The sequence below is a fragment of the Pezoporus wallicus genome, unplaced genomic scaffold (genome assembly GCF_028554395.1).
Source record: "Pezoporus wallicus isolate ANWC-B61680 ecotype Strahan unplaced genomic scaffold, APGP_CSIRO_Pwel_v1 scaffold_2584, whole genome shotgun sequence".
In the NCBI taxonomy this organism is placed as follows: Eukaryota; Metazoa; Chordata; class Aves; order Psittaciformes; family Psittacidae; genus Pezoporus; species Pezoporus wallicus.
The window spans coordinates 4,862,669-4,884,859 of record NW_026642851.1 but is presented as its reverse complement, the minus strand read 5'-3'; the positions used below and the strand labels follow the sequence as shown (position 1 = coordinate 4,884,859).

Below are 22,191 nucleotides of genomic sequence, written 5' to 3'. Positions count from 1 at the left end.
AGTGAAACTAGGACATCTGGGATAAGTGGTTTGCGTTCAGACCATGCCCTCCTGTAGATCTCATTTTAAGCTGCTGACATGACATCTTACACCTCACCTTAACTCCACTTTTCTTTTAACACAAAGGATTTGTCTGATTCTGGTTGTTTTTTTTTCTTTTTTCCAAACCTCTCATTATCATTACAGCAAAGATTAGCATTTCTCACACAGCATCCACATATTCAAGTCCTTAAGCCTCTGTGAAAGGTCTTTTTCAGCCAGAGCTCTGTATCTCTCTGGTCAGGAAGCACCTGTAAAATGTACAGTTCCTTACGTGGGTTCAAGACCTTGTTTACATAGTTTGAACATGGGTCTGAGCACATTGCAACTCATTTCACTCATTTCACCAACACAGATTCAAAGCATGTTTTGTACCAAACACTTTGAAAACATATTCTCACCACCACAGATTGAAACTCCAACATGCTGTTGGACTTGACATGATTACACATCTTAATCCTGCTGGGCAACTGTGAGCTGATCTTGAATTGGCATTTATGGTGGAACTGGTGAAAATAAACACTTCAGAGGTGTCCTGCAGACCTTCCCCATACCGCTTTGAACAGACTAAAGAGGTTTAATCAGGTTTGCTTCCTGAATGACTCTATGTGCACCTGATCCTTCCCTACCTGAAATATCATCCTTCTCAATCATGGGTGGGCTGCACTTGTGGTAACCATGGTGCTTTGACACCGTGCTAATGACATGTACTAATGATGGTGGCAGAAAGAACAGTGCCTACAACCAAAAGTGTCAAAGACAGTGGAAATGACCTTTCCCTTTCCTTTTCTCTTTCCCTCTCCCTCTTCCTTTTTCCCTTTCCTTTTCTCTTTGCCTTTTTTCCCTTTCCCTCTCCCTTTCCCCTTTTCCATTTTCCCTTTCCCCTTTTCCTTTTTCCTTTTCCCATCCCTTTGCCTTTCCTTTTTTACATTCTCTTTTTACATTGTTTCTTTCAAATCCCTGGATACCTGCAGATGGGCATGGTGAGCTTTAACGACATAAATAAATAAATAAATAAATAAATATTTTTTGTTTGGAATTGTACTTTTTTCAATGGTGATTTTTAGTTTCTCATGCTGTCAAGTTCTCCAGAGTTAAAGAGCTTTGTTCAGGAATAGACTTAATTCTCACAATTGTCCTAGGTGTTTATTGCATGTACTGGCAAGTAGAAGTCATCCCCAGATGTTTTTATTTCTTTTTTTTGTAAATGAGAATCCTGCTTTGTCTTGTCATCTATGATCAAAAGCTGTGTATTAGAAGAAAGTGTCCTAATAAGCTAAAATTACATATAGCGCCCTATTAAATATAGCAGAAAAAGAGAATGATTAATACTTAATTTCTTGCACATATAGTACTGCAGCTTTGGAAGTATTTTTATGAAGTATTTCCCACATGCATAATGTTCAGTAATCCTGGAAGTAGCTTGGAAAATAGGTGAAATGTGATTTAAAAAGTCTCCTCAGAAAGACACATACACTACTCTGAGGCAATCTTATTTACTTAAAATTTCATTTTACTATTCCCACAGAGAAAGAATGCACTCTGTAACAAATGCTGTTTCTTATAAACTGACACTTTTAGAACCAAATCTGCCCTAAATTATAAACTGCATTTTCCGTTGCTTGATACACCTAAAACTGAAAGGCATGTAGCTAAACTACTCTCCCACGATTAATCCAGTACTTAAAAACATAAAGGAAATAGCAGAATAGCTCCTAACAAATGTATTGCAACAAATTATTCATGAATTTTCTTTCAAGCAAATGAATATCTGCTGTTCTTCTCAGCAGAAAATCCTGGGCTCTGAGTTTTGACAAAGCTGATAAAAAATAATTGTTTGAGACAATAAATCCTCCTACAGAGGACATTGCATTTCCCACATCTTCACTTTTTATCAGGAGAACACTAAAGCTGCCTGGAGGCTCTTCAAACAGATGAAGTATAGGGCTAAATAGATGTGCTTAATGTTGTCTAAATCATAGAAAAGTACTGAGAGGGCTGGAAACCTCACCACCTCCAGCTGCTCCCATAAACACATAAGACCCAGCTATAACTTGAGTAATTTCCACAGTCTTCTCAGGGCTGTTGTACTGCTCTGAGGTAGTAGGTATTAAGTTTTAACCCAGCCTGGTCAACTGCAAGGAAAATGAAAATATGTCATAAAACTCTTGAAGGTGAGCAAGGGTGAGAAGGAGCGACAGACCTGCCTACAGCACAGGGGCACTGGACTGGCCCCAGGAGAGCCAGGAGATGTCCCGGGACCTTGAAAAACATGTTTTCAGATCCCCCATGTGGAGAAGCACCTCCTGGATTCCTGCTGATTCTCCCTCACTGTGAAGCTATTTTTTTGAGCATCTTTTATCTGCCATTTAGAGACATTAACAAATAGCTCTGTCTCACAGAAAAATAACACTAGAAATGATGAAAGCCTGGCTTCCTATGGGTTTGTGTTTCTTGGCTGATTACAAGTGCTGATTGAAGCTTCTTTCCAATCACAGTAGACAACTTCTATAACATTTCTTCTCATGGATTTTTATGTCTTTTAAATATATATAGTCACAGTATAATCCTTCATTTTTCAGGACTCTTCTGTGGGGTCGTCAGCTGCATTTTTTCATGCAAAAGAAGGAAAATGGAGCCCTCTCTCTTCCTACTAAATTTGTTTGAGATCATCACTAAAAAAATGATTAAGGAACATATATAAACATACATGCACTCATGTACCTCCACATGATCAGAGGAGTCTCACTTCCTACAGAAATCAGGCTAAGGTAATGGACACCCTAAAAAGTTCGTGATGTACACACACACACATGCCTATCTACCACCAAAACAGAAGCAAACAAGTGAGAAATGGCTCTTCAGTTGTAACCCTGTATCATTGTGTCTATTGAAGGGCACAGAGGATGAGGTAGGGCATGCTATTTGGGATGCCTTTACTGAGAGCCCACCAGTAGGATATATGGAGACTGGAATTAGCTGGCATTACACTAGCAAAAAACCAAAATCAGCCCTTCAGAGTACTAAGAAATGTGAGAGTTCAAAGCCACATATTTATTATGAGCTCTAGGAGTCTGTTTTCCCATTTACACTAATGGAATTGTTGATTCTCAGTTAGCTTGCTTTTGGACTAGGCTGGCACAAATGGGAAGAAAATGAAGCCCAGTTGCTTCTTAACACCTGTGATAAAATCAAAGGTGATGTGTCTGCTGCAGTGCAGTGACAATATTCTTGGCTGTGTTAAGCTCTTAGAAATCTGAAAAGTGAGAGGGAAAGTATGATGAGAGATTTAAGAAAAACAAGCATGAATATGAAGGTTTCTTGCCAGAACAAATATATGTGGATTTGCAACATGTCTGGAATGGGGCCAAGCAGATTTTACAGATTTTACTCTGTGTTCTTGGTTACACAAGCCTAAACACAAAAATGTGTTTAAAGATGTGATTTAACAGTGGATAACTTTATCAGCTCCCTTATTCACTTAATGTAAGGTACATTAAATGTCTACTTGCTTCTTTTGGTTTCCTTTCTTTCTTTTGGTTTCCTTTCTTTCTTTTACACAGACTTGAACATTTTCCTCTCCTACTTGACTGCATTTGAGTGGCACCTGCAGAGACATGCCTGCCTTCAGGACAAAATGAATGCTGATAATTTAATAAATAAAGAAATCATGCTCCTCACAAAAAAAAAAAAAAAGAAAAAAAGAAAAAGAGACAATTTTAAATGCTGTTGCATTTTTCAGCAAGAAAGAATTGTTATCAGGCAATTTAAAAAAAATAGTTTTTTCTCAAGATGGAAGAAATTCTCCTTATTACTGAGCCAGTAATTTCAGGGTAGCATCCTATACTGAGAAATGGAAAAACCTAGTTTTTTTTTCTTGACAGAGCTCCTTTTTGGTTCATCTCAGATTTTTCAGATGCCCGAACTGAGCATTGTAATGGTAATCCCTAGCCTGGCAAGCAAGATGAGTGTGCCCAGCAGTGGGTTACTGCCTCGGCTCCTAGCCCAGGCGCTGGTACAAAGGAAACCTCTCTGCCAGAGTACTGCCTGTGAGCTACAGCTCTTGGAGCACAGCACTGCCACCAAATTGCTCACAGTGCAGCACGGGGCAGCCAGCATTATCCTGTACTATGGTCCACCATGCAGAGGCATAGGAAACTTTACACAAGACCTCTTACAAATCTCTGCTGCCTGAGCCCTCTTATGCAGAGCCTGCCACCTTCAGAGAGGTCACCCTGGTTTCTGCCTTCTGCTTTCCCCTGGGTCTTAGGCAAGGCCTGTGAGTATCTCTTGTTCCTGCCCCTGTGAAATATGGGGGGTCAAGACATGAGTTACACTTTTTGTTCTGCATGTCAAGACCATGCAATAGGCAAGAAAGGGGTATGACAGGCCCTATCTATGCAATTGGAAAGAAGGAAATGGTATCTGGGACGTGATATGGAACAGAGACAAATCAAAAGCTTTTGTGTTCTTACTAAACTTAGCTGAAGAGGAAAGAAGAGAATGCCAGGAGGTACAAAACAAAGTGTCATGCTGCTTTTGTAATTGCCTAATTGGACAAAATAATTGTCTCCTGCAGGGTGACCCTCTCTTGCGGCTCCAGCAAGGAAACGCAATACAAAATGAGGAACTGGATTTTCTGAATAAACCTATTGTCTTTATTGCGTTACCATTTTATGCTATTGCGATTATTGCATAATTACCCACTTGTTGTGAATACTCATATCTTTTTACATATTTCTTGATCTCACAGTCCTTATAGCATAGGACCACCCAGAGAAATCCTTTGTCAAAATTCCTGTGCTCTAACGATGCCAGAAAGTGTTTTGTTCTTTGGCAATTAACTTCACTAAATTTCAGAGCACTTAAGGCCTATTTATCTAGAGGCCTACAGAAACTTGCTCACATAGTTGGTATCACTAATGGATTGATGACAGGCAGCAGTAAAACCCTTTGATCCCAGTCCTCAGGTCCTGTAACTTGTCTGAGGTGGATGGCTGAGCTGCTTCCTCCATTGATCAAGCAGGTATTATTATAATTAAGCACCTTTGAAGTGCCAAGTTATATGAAGCTCTGGTGCTGTTCAGGTTGTAGAAGTCAAATGAAATTTATTAATATTCTCATTTTTATGGAATATCATGCTGGCTATGGAAATGGTTTTTCTACACATTCAGATTTGTCCTGCTGAGGCTGCTCTGCTTGGGAAAAGCACATGGAGGGAAATCATGCAGAGCTGAGAACCTGTCCTCACTCCTGATTTAATCTTAACCTCATGTTTTCTTAAGCAAGTCATGGGATCTGCATCTCCCAGTGGAGCTTTAGACCCAGCCTTGTTGCTGAACCAGGGTGATCTGTGGCACTTTGCCAGTGTGACACGCAATGCAGCTCAGCCAAGCATGAGAAGAACAGTCCTGAGCCATGTAGCCTGAAACTGTGCCTGAAACTGTGCCTCCACCACCAAAGTCAGAGCATTCCTCCAGTAATACCCCCAGGAAAGGGTCACCTCAACAGTTTAGTAAAGAAAATCACTTTTGCCATTGTGCCTCAGGGTTGTATTCACTATTCACTATGAGGCTGGGAGGCAGCTTTGTCAACCTCTAGTTAATGCTTTTGCTGGCAGCTATTCCCTCTCCTCGTCTGTTTCCAAGAATCATGGATATAACCAGCACTCACCCAGGCTGCCACCCACTGCCTGCCACAGCCCCGCTGGAGCACCCTGCCCAAACTGCAGCAGCAGACACGAGAGAGCCTAGTCATCAGCAGCCCAGAAAATGCTTCATGGGGACATTTGAGAGCACACTCATTTCTCACAGCCCTGTCCACAACATCAAGTAAGTGAATTTACTATTTCATTGGCTGTGCTCTCACTAAGGGGAATACACGTTGGAGAAATTTTGGAAATGAAGAAAACATGTGGGTCTAAACAATGATGTCAAAAGAGGAAAAAACACACCAATTTTTATTCTAGAGCATGCAGGGACAAAACCTCACACATGTGAACTGCAATAAGCTTCTTTAAAGGTGATATTCAAATAACTGTCCCTACTTTTTCTTCCCTAGAAACACCTTTCAAAAGCTAAAGTCAATATATATTAAAATCTAAATAGAATAAAAAGGAGGTAAAAATGCCAACATCTATAAAATGTCCACAGAAGATATTTAAAAAGTTTCAGTTCCACTCTGCTAGCACTAAGAATGGGAGAAATGGTGGGCTCAAATCTTGAAGTTACCAGATAAACAGGTTGTAATAAAACTAGATAGAAAGCAGTGGGGAGGTCTTAAAATATGCAGTTTTTAACTGCTCTCCTTGAAAATCTCAGTTGCTGTCTGTGCTTTTGGAGGACTGGGTTTGTGGGGAGGAAAAGGTGGTGCTGAGCACCCTGTGCCCGTGATAGGCACATCGCTGGGGTTTTTGCTTTGGATGAGCTCTGGTCTGGTCCTGTGAGCTTAACTGCTGTTAGCAGTGGATTGTATTGTTTCACCCAAGAGCAGCCAAGACTGCATGTCACCTGCCTGCTCTGCGATGTGAAACATGGCACTGTACATGATGGGAGACAGCTGAGTCAGCTGCCAAGTGAGCTCCTGCTCTGAAATAAAGCACTAAGGTAGGCAATGCACTTTGTTAGTTGTTTGTCACCGCAAAGTAAACCCTTTATCTGGCTATCATTTCTGCCTGTAACTAAGAGAAGTAATTAAAAAAAGTGCCATCTGCCCAAACTGTACAAATATGAAAAGTGCTTAATATGTTTGTATGAGAAAATTCTAATATGGACAAAGAAAGTACAGGGATGCTTGATTTCTCAATGACTATTGGAATATTTTGGTATGTAGTTACAAAACTACTTCATGCTACTCTAAGTCATTGCTAAGAAAAAATTTAGGAGCTTCAGGAAGGCCACATCTAAAAAATAATTTCCAGTAATTGCATCATTTTATAAAGTCTCAACCGTGTTGGAAAAATTGGCTTATAGTCTGAATGACAGTTTGTGTGGCAGATTTAGAGGGGATACGAAATTTTCCCATATCAAAGCTGAAAAAGAGGTCTGACAGCTGCAGATTCTCTCAGAATTAATAATGTGGAGCTGTTATAAGACAATATTTAAGAAAAATTAATTCCTTTTTGCAACATTGAAGCCACTTTCTTATAAAATATTAAAAAGGATTAAAATTTGTCTGCTGCCTGAACAGGAAAAAAAATGTTTTATCATAGAATCATAAAAGAATCATTAATTCCAACTGTTATTAGTTCTAGCTTATGATTTAGGGTAAATCAAGCACCCTCAGAGTATCTGCACTTGCTACTAAAATTCAAGACAGAATCTTGGCTCTGGCTTAGGAAAGAATATCTGCTTTCTAGCTTCATCATTTAAAATCCACTGACCAATCCTTACTTGCAGAAGCTTTCTCCACTTCTTTAACTATTGCAAGCACCTCTAGAAGATTAAATAAACTTGTTATCTGCTATGTAAGCTCTCTGAATACCAATTGACTTATCTGAAGTTCTGATTTGTCCTAACTTTACAGATACAAATTTTTCCCTATGTCAGCTTTTAATGACTGATATGTTGTATAATGTCAACACAAAACCAGGAGACATGGCCTGGTTTTGTATTTTTCTGTCTAGCAGGGAGAAAGGCTGACATAAAATTTTAGCAGGAGACTTAAAAATTTAATTTCAAGCCCAGCTAAACTCCCCCTGGCTTGACAGTTTAGCCATTCTGCTCCCCATTCCCACCTGCAGAGGAGAGACAAACTTGTGTCTCATCTATGTGAAACTCACCTGTGCACTTAACCTGCTGCAGCCCCCTAGGCAAGGCAGTGCTTTCACAGCTGGTGAGATGCTGCTTGTGCTGGAGCAAGAGACCTCAGGAGCTGCAGACAGGTCCTATCACTGGGAGCAGAGTGCAGAAACCCCAGCAGCCTGGCCAGCATTTATGTAGTGGAAGCCAGGGCGAGTGCACAGGGGAGGGTGAAATGAGGGGATGTTGCAAGCTTTGTCTGGCTGTGTGGGTTGAAAGAACTTCCCGTCAGTCTCAGGGAAAGTCCCAGCCCTTGTATTTACAGCTGAAGTGAAGCTGTGGTTGCTTTTGTCATGCTGGCACTGACTTGCCCCTTGGCTATCGGCCAGAACTAAGGTTTGGCTGCCTTCGCCCACTCTTGGAAGACTAACCTGAGAATCCCAGAAGCCAAAAATGTTGTAGCAACTATTTGCCTGGAAGGGGAGTTGCTTTTTTTTTTTTTTTGTGCTGGGGCTCTCCTGTGCCATTCCAGCTGCTGGTAGGGACAGTAAGAATGTCACATTGAAAGGAATTTGGCATTCAGGTGGCTGAAAGCACCTGCTCTCTGAGGTTCCCTAGATGTTCTTGGCAGCTGCAATGATCCTGCGGAGCCAGAGCCTGCGATGGATACGTATTGAGAAATGAGCTTTTAAGAGGTAACCCCCTGGGAGGATGCAAAGCTCTTCATGTTACACATCTGTTTAGAATGGAAGATAATTCAAGACAGATGCCTTGAACATCAAGAGATCACTGAACTGCATCACAGTCCAGATAGGAGAAAGGGGATAAGAGAATCCCACTAGTGCTGAGATTTTAAAAGAAGTGTGGAAAATAAATTGAAAGGGATTCAAATAGCATTGCACTCTAGATTTGCAAGCAATGTCTGCCAGTAAAAAGAAAGAAAGCCGATGAAAAAGATTTTTAACGTCAGCTTGCCTTTGGGAGACTTACTGGAAAAAGTAGGAAAACATACTAAAAGGGGAAAAGAGAACTTAAAACATAGAGCTGATCTCTAAAAAAGAAAAAAGAAATGACAGTAGTTCCATTCAGAACAATCTGTGACTGTGCTAAGGCTGAAGAAACTATTTCTGAGAGCTTGAGTCCTAGAGAAGAGATCAGATTGAGTTTGATATTTAGGACCGTAACAGCCCGTGTCACTTGTGCACTGTTACAAAAAGCACAAGCCAATGTGATGCTTGAACCACTGGAAAGATCCAGGGGTTGAAAAAGGTGACATCACTTAGGAAGACTGTGGAATACAGCAAGGTGCATATGGCATTGGCAAAGCAAATGACTTGGCTCAGAATGTCTTACAGGTGGAGCAAAGGGCACCAAGGCAGTGGACATGTCTGGGGTTAAACAGTGCAGTATTCATTTTCATCTGAGCCACCAACAAACATGCTACCAAAAATAGTGTTATAACACTTAAATTAAAACCCACAGAGAGTGGAAAGGAAGGCAGTTGACTCTCAGAGCTTAAAATGATAAGGCTAAAACTACAGAAGATGTGTGAGAAATAAATGTGCAAATTCATAATGGAAAAAATAGTCAAGTGCTACGCCCTTGAGAGCATCAAGGTGATCTAAGCAAGGCGATCCTGTGTAAGAACATGAGCAAAAATCTGAGAAATAATTTGAAGCCATTTTCCAGTGATTTAGTACCTTATGAATATTAAAAAAAAAAAAGCAGGAAAGGGTTGAATTGTCCAATTCTCAAACCTATGTGATCCCTTCACAATGTAAGGCCATGCTTTAAGGAGAAGCTGTGTACAGTTATTGCTTTGGGATGACTGGAGGAACTGACAGAGTAGTTCTTGTATTGTACTTGTAGAAAAGATGGATGAAACCCTTTTTTGTCCATAGATAGACCTGAAGGAACAAAAAAGGTCTGTTACTCTACTAAAGGGAGATACAGTCAGTGGCAAATACTTCTCTGTCCCTAATACATCATTGGGCTCCTGGTGGGTGTTCATGTTAGGAAAAAGAAAAGAGATTTTTTGAACTTACACGAAACTTTTGTATGATTCTATGAAACCCTTGTGAGCTGCAGTCTTTTCTCAGATGTCTATTTGGGCTCTGTTGGGCACCTGAGGAAAAAAGTGATAAATTTTTCATGCCTTTCAGGTTAGTAAGATTTACACAGATGACATTTAGAACTGATGAAAAACACTGGCTCGAAGCAGCCATAGAAAGAAACTGTGCTTCTGGGCTGAAGCTGGACAAACAACACTGTAAATGCCATGTAGCACAAATAATAACATACTTGAAGAAAAGTGAGCACAACCCCCAAGTAAATCACCAGAAAATATCCAGCAGTTTGTGTTCTTCGACAATATTTGGGTGCTGAATTGTAAAAAGAAACGTACCTAATGTAGCTTCTTGAGAGTGCCATCACAATGATCTCAATGTAACTTGAAAAAATTAAGAAATAAAAAGAATTAATAAGACATTTCAGACCTGAGTGTAAAACATCTGTGGGGGCTTTTGGGGTGTATGTTGATGTAGTCCTTTTAAACAGTGTCGAAAAAAACAAATGATCACAGTAGTTTCCGAGTTGAAAAAACTTAGGTGTTCTCAAGAAAAGATTTAATCTTAGTCATGGAAATAAACAAAACCATACATTTTTATTTACTGAAGGCCAGGGCTGTTTGAAACTGATTATAAATCATAAGAAATTACCAAACAGACCCTGGCCAGTGGTTATTTTTCATTATTTTTCAGTTATGAACTGTGACTTGCAGCTTCAATATAACCTTGAAATTGCAAGCAAGATTTCGAGAGCATTAGACAATGGAGCCAAATCCAGAGAGATATTTGTACATCACTCTTATTGCAACAATAGCTACTGAGGCTGAGGTGCTTCAGAAAACAATTCGTATCATGAATGAAAAATCAAATTTAGCCTGAAAACATGAGAGTGGTAAGCTTGACAGTACTACTGGGAAAGATCTTTCAGAGCATATGTGTGGGTAATTTCAGGATTCATATGTATAAGCAAAAGGCCAGAGACATCTTGTACTTGAATCTCAGCCGAGCAGTTGTGTTTAGAAAGAAAATAAGGCAGTGTATGTAGTGTGGCCATGGTGAAGGGCACGTCTAGTGGAAGAGTTTACAGAAAAGCAGGAAAAACCTGTATTTTGAGAGGATATGCTTATTTCTGCTTCCTGTGTGTTAGTATTCCAAAGCATTAGTCTCCTTTTCCTTAGATAACCTTCCTATCTATTACTATTTGTCCCCGAGAAGTCGACTCCAGAAGTCCATACTGTGTGTCAGATTTATTTCTGTTGACCTAGCATACCTGGGAATAGGTAACCATTCAGCAAACACAAGCTTAAGTAGGAAATGAGGCTTTTAGAGAGGTTTTGTCCAGTACCTCTTGTTCAGCCCAATAAAACAATGGAAAATGGAATCAAAATACCATGCAGAAATGCAAAGACAGGTGATCTGCACCCATAGACCTCTGGAGCCCTGGGTGCTTCACAGGCTGTGTGATGCTGAGGCAGGAAAACCGGCCTCGGCACAGAATGAGCCCCAGGCCAGGGTGTTAGAGCAGTCACAGGGCTGCTGCATCTTTGCCCTTCAGGCAAGGCACTTGTAATAATCCTGTTAGTCCTGTCCTTGCTGTGTTCCTGCTGCAGTAGCAGCAGCACTCTGCTGTGACCCCGGCCAGGCTTGGGAGAGGAGTATGGGGCTGCTTATGGTTGGGTGGCATAGGTCCAGGGCTGGCATCCAGGTCCTCCTGGCCATGGAAGAAAAAGGGCCACACAGCAAGGTCCAAACCTCCCTCTTCCAGACACTCCCTCCTGCAGACACTCCCCCTGGAGCAGCAGTCTGTTGTGGGGAGTGACAACATGCTTTTCCTCCACCACCAGGAAGGTCTTTGCTGTGAATGCGACTCCTTACTGCCCTCTGCACTAATCTGCCTCAGGGCTACTGGTCTTCTCCCAGAACCTCCTCCAGACCTGGGATAGGAATCAACCAAGACACCAGCAGCCACCAAAAGGCAGGAGCTCCTTACCATCTCTCCTGCACAGCCTCTACCTCCATGTGCAGGTGGCAACTCCCTGTGATCCCTCCTCTGGCTCCCCCAGCACTTCTCACAGCTTCTGCTCCCCTCCTCCTCTCCCCTCTCCATTTTTTCCTCACTCACATAAATCACAGGACCTGCTTGCTGACATAGTCCTGGCTCTGACCATTCTGTCCATCTGTCACCAGAAAGGGGTTGCTGTTATCACGGGACTTGCCTGCCAGCCCTAGGTGCTCAGCAACCCTCACAACCCCCAGCAGCCTGCTGGGAATGGTGAGCTCTGCTCTGTGTCCCTCTTTGGGGTCCTTGTCATTCAGTTTTGAGCTTTCATCTCTCACACGTCATCTTTCTTTCTCTTTTTTTTTGTCCCCATTTGTTGTCTCCTATCATCACTTGCCTGTGCTCCTTTTCTTAGTAAAAAAAAAAAAGAGCAATGGTGTTACAAAGCTACATGTTGCTTGTAGGAGGTGGTTTCCCCAGGCTCAGATAATTGTGGAAGAAGAGATGACAACACTAAATAAAACCAACCCAGAAGGGAAGGAGAAGAAAAGAGGCACAGAGCCTGTCACTTTGTGCTGCAAACTCTCCATCTGACAGCAAACACCAGTGTCCCAGGACACACAAAGAGGGTTGCTGCCCCTGGAAGAAACAGTCCTGGTGCCTTAGAGGGAACCAGCATGCCCACAGGGACACCATGGGGCACATCAAAGGCTGATGGAAACTTACTGATAAATGCAATCTCAAGGCTGGTGATAAACATTTATAACTCTCTGTAATATCATTGTTTGAAATATACTTGTTTTTATCTTTTCTGTGGCAGGGAAGGTATAGTCTTGGGATAGTGCCTTAGAGGTTTAGCATCTGAAACAAAAGTTCTGGCTATATCATTGTCAAGACTTTCTGTGTTATATACAACCTTCACAGACTAGAGAACGTAATAAACCAGATCTTGTGCTAGCTGCTTGTTCTGAGGTCCATAATTGCAAAGGTATTCGAGATGGAAATCATCTTTCAGGATTTATAAATTAGAGATCACAAAACACCATCAAGCACACTAGTTTGTGTGTAACCCAAACCTCAGTGATGCCAAATAGAATGGATATCTACCTGAAAACAAGGCATGCATTAGCATGATTTAAAAATAAGCTTTGTCCTGTATTCTGTAATGACTGAAGCGTTTTTCCATTTTCTGTTCCTGGCTAGGCCAAAGGATTCTTGCCTATAAAGTTATCTATTTGCAAAGGAATTGCGTTCACAAACCTCATTAGTCTTCAACACGCATAAGAAGATCAGTAAAGATGATCCTAAAGGGACCTCTTATAATAGTGTCAGTATTTTTTGACTACATGCAATTTTGGTTTTTAAGTGGAGGTTAAAGTCACCAAAGACACATGCAGCTAAAATATGTTTTCTATGCTAAATAAAGGTGAATTTTTGAGGTGGTGTTTGTCATCTATTCACAGAATGACACTTCCGTTTCTGAGATGATAATGCCATTTAGTATTACCCTTCCTTGCTCTTTCAGCAGATAAAGATACCCTGTGACCAGAGATAGCTCTTGTGCATGCATTTGTAAAGACTACTCTGGGTTCCTGCTATATTCAAGATTGTTGCATCATTTCCAATTAGTCTTTTCTTAAATTACAACAAATACGACACTATTGCTCACTTAATTTCTGGGAACATACCCTGCTCATAACAGTGCCTACTAGGAGGATGAAACACCCTCTGACATCTTAGACATAGTTACTGTCTCCTGTGGAGCAATATGCAGGACTTTAATTTCCAAGAATTTCACAGATAAACTGTACTGTGATTTTGTGTGACATGGAAAGAAAAATACTGCAACTGAAATATTCTGGGAAGACCACCCTGGTACAGTGGGAAAAAAAAAAAAAAAGACTTCAAAACACATTGAAATATTTCAGTCAATGGCCCAAAGCAAAGCCTAGATTCTGAGATTCTGACTGATCCTTCCTGGGGTTTGAAGGGTGGATTTTTCCATTTTTCCATGTCCATATGTTGTCATATGAGGAGTGTTTTATTTCTGTAGAGTGTCCTCTGCAACAACTGGAGATACCATACTTTGAAATTCACGGGAATGAATGCCATATTTTAGGTTGTGTGTTGATGTCCAATACAATTTTAAAATGGGGAAAAGAAAGGCTGATTTAAGAAGTATTTATATGTAGACTGTAATGCCTATGGCCTGAAATCTAGGTTACTTTGAATAGATCCTAATGCTCTACAAGCCATGTGTGTCTGAGAAGTCAGTCATTCCAGTATACCTAGCACTTGCTCTTAAAAATGTATTTGTGAACATCTAGAAGTCAGGGATGATGATTTTTTCCCTGCTTAGTACTTCTAATTGGACTTGCTTTCATTCTGTGGAGCTGAGCTGTCATAGTTATGGAAGGTTAATGAGAGGTGTTTGATGTGTTCTGGAAAGCTGAGTATCTCATCTGGATGTTTATATACCTTCAAAATATTGTAGATCTTTCCACTGAAACTATTTAAAAATTTTCACTCTTGAAAAAAACATTTTTTTTCTTTTTCCACATTCAGGATGCAACCATGTCCTTGTCATGGTTTAAACCAAACCAGACAACTCGTTCACTCACTTCCCCCCCCTTCTTGCCCTCCCCCTACTCCTGGAGGGATGGAGAGGAGAGTCAAAAAGAATGCAACTCCCATGGTTTGAGATAAGAACAGTTTAGTAACTCAGGTATAACACAAATCACTGCTGCTACCACCAATAATAACAATGATAAAGGAAATAACAAGGGAAGAGAATACAACACCTCAGCACCAGCCAACCAATAGCTCGCCCCACCCCACCAGACTGACCATTGACCAATACCTCCTCCAACCCTGCAGACTCCCAGCCCTTCCAGCTAACTCTCAGTTACATCCTGGGCATGACGTGCTGTGGTATGGAATACCTCTTTGGTCAGTTTGGGACAGGTGTCCTGTCTCTGCTTCCTCCTGGCTTCCCCTCCTCCCTGGCAGAGCATGAGGCTCACGAAGTCCTTGGCCAAACCAAAACATCCTTGTTATCAGCTCTGTTCCCGAGCTGAAAGTCAAAACACTGCACTGCACCAGCTACCAAGAAGGAGAAAAAATGACTGCTACTGCTGAACCCAGGACAGTCCTGAAATTTAAAATTGCTTGTGAGAGGAAAAATAAGCTTTTGAAATTCTGCGCAGAGCCATATCAGATTACTGCATCCTATTTATGTAGTATCTTCACAGCTATGGTCTAGCTAATTAAAAAAATGAGCTCCAAGAAAAAATATTAACCCTGATTTTAACAACAGCATAGAAAATGTAGAGAGGTCAAGCAGTCAATTTGCTGGACTTGAAAAGAATAAAAAAGCCTCATATGTGTTTTGAGCACCTCACTCCAGCAGCTACGTAATCACCCACTGGCATAACCAGACTTTTGCTGATAAAATCACCCTACTGCCAAAATACTGTAGCATTGACCATGTCACAGCAGCTAAAGGAATTAGTGCATAGAGGTTGAGCCACACTATCTCTTCATGTCCGTGCTTTTCACTTATTCCAATGAATACTACCGCATTAGTTTAAATCTCTGCTTCTGAGCTCTGCATGACCTAAGTCCTCTGTCAAGCTAGCTCTGACTGCATGTGCATGGTACTTGTGTCCTGCTTTAATCCTTCCTGGCAACTTGTAAAAATAAATTTTCCAGACACAGACTTCTTAATAGATACTTCTCAGTATCATCCAGCACAAGAACGACTTGAAAAGCATGACTTTTCTTCTAGGCCGATTTGACATACAGAATACATTTTTGTTTCCCTCCTTTTTTGTTTTCCTTTTGAAAACAGGAACTTCATTATCATGTAAGCAATAACCAGCAGACATGGACAGAAATAAAAGTTAATATTTAGCCTAGGAGAAATTACTTTGATATCTTTGTAGCTGTGCTACCTTAAGAAGCATAGGACTTCTTGTCCAGTGATACATTTATGGTATTACAATTAAGAAGAGAAAAAGGATTTGTACTGCATTATGGCAGAGAGCAATAAGAATGGGACATGAAGATTAATAGGCTACTTAAGTGAGTAAATGACTCCTGGTGCCAGCCTGACAGTGTCACAGAGGACTGTAGTGTTATCAGGTCTCTGAGACTCCTCAGTATTATTCAGGGCTTTTGAGGGCTTATGATATCGCTGGCCACCATTGCTATGATTGGCCACCAAGCAGAAGAGGAAGAAATTTGAACAATGCAAGGTGCAGTTTTCTCTGGGTTAGATACTTCTTTGCATGAGTACTCTTATTTATTTAGCAGGATTTGAGTGGTGTGGCTCAGATTAGTGAAAGGTCATAAACCAGTTCTTTAACAAAACCAGGCTGCACTTGCTAATGCTATGTGGAGAGTGGGTTGTGTACACAGTAGTTTTAGCTAGTGCTAATGATGTCACCTGGAGAGCGAGTGCAAAGCTGGGATTGATCCGAGGGTGACCAGGCCCAGGTAAATATCCTGCCATCCCTCTGCTTTCTCAAAGCCCAGAGCTAGGACCCTGGCTGGCTTCAAGGCTGGTACTCAGCTACCTTCACCTGGATTGAGAACACGAAACCTTTTGACCTGTCTTCAGTTTTTTGTAGAGAGAAGGTAATAACACCTAACCCACTGGAAAGAACGAGTTTAAGTTCTTCAGAAATGATTACAAGCTATCATTAAATTACATAATTATTCCAAAAGGCCTTGGTTTTGATCTTAGCAGAACAATCAAGGTTCTATACCCAAAGTCTCTTCCCTTCGCACTTTCCTTTTATTGGCCTCACAGCACTGACCATGCTCTCTCTGCTCCTCTTCTCTTTCTTCTAGGTTCTATGTTTGTTCTTTCAACATTTTTTAAAGTAATGTTATTACTAGCCATGAGCTTTTCTCTGGTTCCTTTCTCAGATAGTATCCCAGCTACATTAAAATTATTTTTTTTGTGAATGTAGTGCTTACAGCTAACTCAAGAGGGAATGAGAGGTCTCAGAAAAAGTAAAGATGCATACTTTCAGGTTTTACAAGCAGTACTTCACAGGCAGGTGTGCTCTGAAAATGTGCTGCCAGCAGCCCTGAGACTGCATATAAAAAAGAGAACTCTTTCTACCTAATTCTGTTGGTCCTTCTGCCCTCCATTCCGTTTCCCAGTCCACTTTGTTATTTAGAAAAATCAAAAAGCAAACATGTGGAAGGTTCAGGTAGACTCTATGAGATGCTGGTAATGTAATTGGAAATACACTGGCATGTATTACACTAAAGCTACTGTCATCTTGACCATTTTCATCTACCTCCCACTATTTTATGAGAAGTTATTTAATGAGTGCATATACCTCAGAGGAGTATTCTGTGTTTTGCATTTTTTTAAGAATGTCAGAAAGTTGCAATAAATATCTCTATGAAATTTGCTTAATAAGAAATAATAGAAGCATTTGTCATATTTCTGCTAGCAAAGTCAACTGAAAGACTAATTTTAGCAATGTGAAAAGCTGCTTCTATTGTGACAAAAATTATGGCCTAAGGGACAGAGCCACCCCCTCTAGAAATTAATACTTACAAAACCACATTTCTGTCAACAATCTGATGGCAGTGCCATGGGAAGCTACTAATGGAAAAACAGAGCTGTCAGAATAAAAAGTGTTCATCTTCTCTAAACCAAGAAGGCTTTATTTTTTCTTCATAGCAATAGGCACAACTGAGCTGTCTCCCTGAAATCTCTGTCTCCTCTAGATAATATGCTTCGCTTAGTACTAACTCATGCTTCTGTTTCATGCAGTTGGCATTTTTGTCATCATGTGGACCATATGCTTCTGGGAATGGCAACTTTCTTAATGCATTTTTGTGTTGCCTCTACAATTAAAACTAAGCCTACCGGGTACAAAATACTCCAAACAGAATGCGCTATGCAAATTTTGTGGGCTAAAAACCCCAAATCTTACTTATAAATCCAAGAATTTATTAATATATTAGCAGTCTACTTAAAGAGTTGTTATTATTAATTTCATATTGATAAAAATAACACTAAAAATTTTCCAATAATAATTGTTTACTCGCAGTCATAATGCAAATGATAGTTGTACACATTGATTTGCTTATCTCTACTCCTTTCTCTGGTGTTATGCTCACCCTGCTGTCAGTCCTCAAGAAGTAGGAGAGAGGGCTATGTTGAGTTGTTAGTGTCTGAGTTCTTCACTGGAAGAAGTATGGTGCTCCTGAGGATTTCTTCCATGTTACTCCAGGATCTGCCTGGGGCTATTTTTATATGTTTCTTAGCACGTACTGCACGTTCCTCTTTCTTCATTGGTCCACAATTCCACTTTATATCTACATATACTATGTATAGTATGTTTTAATTGCGTACGTTAAATATTTGTTCTTTGTGCCTTTTGTTATCTCTAAAGCCAGTTTTACTGGCCTCCCAAGAGATTAATGAACAGTAATTGATCATCTGTGGTTTTTTTTATAGCCCAGGAGCCTTTGATTTTATACTTAACAAAGCATCTACTATAATCCGTTACTTGTTATAATCCTCTATGGTAGTTTAATTCAGGTCATAGGTGCCTGTACACAAAATAACTACTGCTCCTCTACTATCAATTATATACAGAAATCTCAAAAGTATTATAACAATAGGCTTTATAATACACAACCCTACAAAGCTAAACTAAAACTTAAATTAGGTAATAATTTATTAATGGCAGGTAAATAATTGCTGTTACAGCTCAACAAGCTAAAACAAAGCTTCAGGCAGGCCAAGGCAATCCAAGCAAAGCCATCCTGACATGGCTTAGCTCCAAGGCTTTGCAGACATCATGCAAGGGTTGTGGACTCTTACTAGCAATGGCAATGCCAAGCTTGCTAGGCTGTAGGGCACTGCCCTGTGAAACCAAGCAAAGAAGTCTTAGACACGGGTCTCATCAACTTTATGAGGTGAGACCCAAAGGAGAGGAGTCCTGGTGTTCCCAGTCAGGTGAGGAGATGGGTTCCTGTGTTCTGGATTAGTTTGTATGGTCTAAGAACTGATAGCTCTAGTTCCTCAGTTGTATAGCACATTGCCGTCAACCAAAACATGTTCAATATAAAAAGTTTCAGGCGGAAAGGAAATGTTAAAAAGAAGTTGCATCATTGTATCTTCATAAACATAGCTTCATGCTGAAGTCCTGCTAAGATTTGCAGCTTCTCTCTTCTGAGGAGCCGGATTTGACACATAAAAAGAGTGAATACAGATATCATGGAATCAGCGCATAAAGAGGGTTTCTAACCTCTTTGGGAGAGCATTCCTTCCAGTCTGGAGTTTTGTGTCCTGGTTTGGCCTTGGGCTGGTTCAGTGCCTGCCCTGGGAGGAAGAAGGTCAGATTTCAAATGGGGAAGAAGGAGCCCTCTGTGTTGGACCACAAACCAGTCTCTTCTGTCAACACTGACTTTTCACTGGCTCCTGTCCAGAAGTGTTTGAATCAAGCACAAAAGAAATCAGAGTTAAGTATAGTGGTGGGATTTTTTTAATCATTTCCAAAAGTTCCTTCATAGCGTTTGTGTGGTCTTAAATGCAGCTATCTTCTCAGGGGATTGGGTGAGAGCAGAGGCAGGAGTGTTGCCTGGACACAAGGCACATTTGTGCATCCCCCGGTTATCTGGATGTGTGCTAGTGGGGGAGCAGACTGCCAAGCTTTCCTCATGGCAGTGAAAACCCTGCTCTTTGCTGTCAGGGAATTCTCAGGCAGATTTCTTCCCTCCAAATGCATTTTGTGGCCTTTTCTGCAGCGTGTAATAGCACTATGCAGTAAAACTCTGGTGTAATAAATGACATGAATTATAAAACATCTGCCAGTAAGGAAAGTAACTGTCCCAGATAAATGTTGCAGGTATAGTGGAAAATCCGACTAGTTTATTATAGCCAGTTTATAGGATTTATTTCTATTTGACATTAGTAAAAATTCTCAAAACAACGTAAACCAGAAGAAATTCCTTAAATGTTAAATTGCTTCTGCTGTTATGGTTAATGTAAGCTTCTCACATCCAGAAGAGAGGTTGGATTTAATCTTAAATTCCATATCAAATCATCAGAACTGCAAATACTGAATATTTTTTTTTTGTACTAAATAGAAGATACACAGTTCCTGTGTAGATTTTTATGTTCTGTTTCTCATATAAAATTAGCTTTGTATGTGAGATCCAGGACTATAAAATTGTCAGGGAAAAAGGAATTAAATGGTTAGAACAATGAACATGCTTCTTTAAAAACAGACAAAGGGCTTGGTACTCTAATCCTTTACATGCCATGTGGTCACTTGCCTCGTAACTTCCTGATAGCTAAAAAAACCCAAACAACAAAAACAAGCTGTTTTGGTCTTGTAGAATGTAATTTCTATCCTGTATTGACAAACCTGTGGTAGTTTGAAATTAAATCCATACCAGTGTTTTGGAAAACCCTGATTTATTATTACATTTTAGTCCTATACTCAGGTGTACACTGATGCCCACTTATGTCATGTTGATATGGATTTGTGTTATTTGGATTTGTTTCACAAATGCCACTAGGAAATAATGTTGAAAGATCTTTTTCCCTAAAGAATTTTTTCCTGCCTTCTTTAGCAGCAATTGGGAAAAACAAGAATGGAAAGTTAAATAACCTAAGCATACATTATGCAGCTGCAATAGCAAAAGTTCAATAGGGAGTTGGTTGTTGAATGTATAGTATTCACAAAATAATTGTTAACATTGGAGTGGGGGGTAGGGGGAGGGAAAGAAGCGGGGGGGAGTGAGTGAACGAGTTGCCTGACTGGCTTTAAACCATGACAATCACAAAAAGTATTCATTTGAAGTATGCTCAGATATAGGGCACAGAAGAGACATACCTTTTATGTGACAGTGATTGAATTGGAGATAAAAACCCATTGTATTATACATTATTAAATAATTAATTTTGCAATGATCTACAAAAAGTCAGAAGTGTGCATGTGAATAATTGCAAATGGATGCACAAAAGGGAAACGAAGGATATGTTGGTAATTTTATTATAACTGTGGCATCTGAAGCCTATTTTATGATATATATTTAGATTGATATAACCAGCCATCACAGATCGAAAATTTCAATCATCTACCTAAAAATCTTATAAATGGCTCATAAAACCCTACTTACTTGGAGTGGGAGTTTACATCATCCAAAGTCACTTAAACTGGGAAAAAGCATGCCAGATTGAATGAGTCTCTCACTCTCTCCAGAATTATTGTTCTATTGTAAGCAAGCAGGAAACAAATACAGAAATATAGGCCAGCAGTGGAATTGCAGGTGTGAGAGATTGCAGTGCTTCTGAAGTAAAAAAAGTACTTTCTTCAAGAGAAAGCACATTGTGAACATAAATGCAAATGTGAAAACAAAGAAGGCAATGTGGACAGTCCATGAAACTAGTGTATGGTCCTACAGACCCACTAAAATCCATATTATGGAATACACCCACACAGACTTTCTCAAGATGTAAGTAACACTATGCTAGATTTATAGTAGGAAACCCAAGAACTGTCAGAAGACATATTTTCTGTAAAGATGGAGAAAATGCACCGTACAGCAGAATTTTCTTCACCTGCAGAGATTTTGTGCTAATACATCATTTCATGTTGTAGATATCTCTGCTATCATACACTGCCTGGAAAGCTCTTTGAAAGGGAGTCATCAGTGCTGGATCACCTGGCAAAACAGTAGAAAGAAGTACTTTTAAAATCATGTGAATTTCAACGCGTGACTCTTGAACTGGACAGTTGAAAGATCACCTTGGCCTTAGTCTTCTCTAGCTGAAAGACAATGTAAAGGCTGCTATGACCTAAGGAGCATAACACAATGTTGTAAGAGCTTATTCTTTTCCCAGGAACCAAGACAGACCAGCTCAGCACAACGGAAATATCTAAACCAACAGCAGTGGTGCTTATAAAGCCTTATGTCAGTTTTTTCAGCATGACAAACATTCCTATCAAGCCAAACAGTTCAACCTCATATCAATAAATGTTTTTTGTATCTCTTTCATAGTTGAAGCAAATTGCTGATAATAATTTTCCTTGTATCAGCTACGCAATTTTTTGTAAAAAGTGTTTAAGCACTGACATTTTGGTACCACTTACCAAAATATTTTCCATCCAGCCTTATATTGCTCTGGGAGCCTAATGGCACTTATTAGCATGGGAGGTGGGAAGACCTGATTTTCTTCTTAGAAAGAGGCCTTGTGAGAGGTCAGATGTGCAATCCAACGCAATATGCTTTTAAGGATGAAGAAACAGTCTAAATGAGAAAATAATTTACATTTTCCATGACAAATAAAAAGCTAAACATTTTG

General features: G+C 40.1%; 1 protein-coding gene and 1 long non-coding RNA gene across 2 annotated transcripts in view; one reads left to right on the top strand and one right to left on the bottom strand.

Moving 5' to 3' along the window:
- The window catches only part of STEAP4 (STEAP4 metalloreductase), a 19,461-nt gene extending 11,476 nt beyond the window's left edge, over nt 1–7,985 (bottom strand). The window contains exon 1 of the mRNA XM_057432751.1: nt 7,820–7,985. The gene's annotated coding sequence lies outside the window, so the exon portion shown is untranslated. The remainder of the gene's footprint in view (nt 1–7,819) is intronic.
- LOC130611720 (uncharacterized) lies at nt 5,738–22,191 on the top strand. Its single transcript, XR_008975290.1, has 3 exons — nt 5,738–5,870; nt 12,664–12,831; nt 21,488–22,191. It is a non-coding gene; the product is annotated as an uncharacterized LOC130611720 (long non-coding RNA).